The 1,207-nt window shown below is 42.1% G+C and overlaps 1 non-coding gene across 1 annotated transcript; it reads left to right on the top strand.

Annotated features, from left to right (window-relative positions):
• Positions 1 to 782: 782 nt before the first annotated feature.
• On the top strand, positions 783 to 909 carry LOC149284771 (small nucleolar RNA SNORA35). Its single transcript, XR_016277819.1, has one exon. It is a non-coding gene; the product is annotated as a small nucleolar RNA SNORA35 (small nucleolar RNA).
• Positions 910 to 1,207: the final 298 nt, after the last annotated feature.

Here is a 1,207-nt window from a genome sequence, read left to right as displayed (position 1 = left end):
AAAGAAGAAGAGGGAAACATGTGGGTTAGGGGATTGAAGGCTAAAAGTAGTTTGGCAGCCAGGGGAGAATGGAGACAGGATGGTGGTCAGATAGATATGTAAGATCTGAGAGCATGTTTGAAGATGGTAGGAACAAGTCAATGGAAAGAGATGTTAAATAGATAGGTTAAACTAGGATATTTAAGGGAAAAGAGTTAAAAGAACTGATGGAGCAGGGCCAAGAAAACATTAGAAACCTTGTTAGGGTAGAGAAGGAGTAGGCTACCAGCAAGGACATGGGTTCATGTACTGTGCATGTAGTATCATAACGGTGGATGTCTTTTGAGGAAGACAAAGGCCTGGTACAAGAAGGTTGCAATTTATCTAATGCAAATAGCAACCTACAATGCTTTTTTGTTGCATGAAAAAGCAAATCCCGGAATGTCTTTTTTGCAATTTCAGCTTCGAGTAATTTCGGATATCTTGTACCAAGATGCACCTGGTCCCCGGGCGGTGATGGAGTCTAGCAGAATTGGGGCTACCCATTTTATTTTTAAAATTCCTCCTACAGAGAAGAAGCAGAATCCCCCAAATAGATACAGGGTATGCTACAGCAGGGGGAAAAGAAAGGACACCCCATTCTACTGTCCAGATTGCCCTGGAGAACCTGCACTCTGCCTTGGTAACTGCTTCAAGCTGTACCACACAGCTGCCCATTTTTTTTTTTCCTGCTCTACTTTTTTATTTTTTCCCCATTTACTGCTATTTAGATGTTTTTTGCTGCACCATTTTTTTGCACTGATTTGCACTGACAAGTGTCCCCTGTGTCTTTCCCATGGCACGAGGGAATCTCTTAACGGTGCTAGATCAAATCCCTTCTTGGAGAAAGGCCAGGCTTTCTTCTGCCCCATCTGAAAGTTGGGTCCAAAACAAGTTTTGACCGGATGTTGTAAACAGTGAATTACGCATGTCTCAAATGTTACAGTTTAGCCCCCACACAACCTGTCAAACCCATGCATGTGGGGTATCGCTGTACTCAGGAGATGTTGCTGAACACACATTGGGGTGTTGTTTGCCAGTGACATATACCAGAACCTGTATATCTATAACTAAAGTACAATTTGTGTGGAAAAAAAAAATTACTATTACAAAGTTTGACAAAGTGTGGTTGTATAATTGGTGCATGGAAAGGGTTAAAATAACAGCATTTGGAGTACCCTGGGGTGTC

Source organism: Sceloporus occidentalis, unplaced genomic scaffold (genome assembly GCF_023333645.1).
Source record: "Sceloporus occidentalis isolate IW3139 unplaced genomic scaffold, rSceOcc1.0.p SCAF_88, whole genome shotgun sequence".
In the NCBI taxonomy this organism is placed as follows: Eukaryota; Metazoa; Chordata; class Lepidosauria; order Squamata; family Phrynosomatidae; genus Sceloporus; species Sceloporus occidentalis.
Note: the sequence above shows the minus strand (reverse complement) of the source record. Positions and strands in the feature narration are given on the sequence as shown.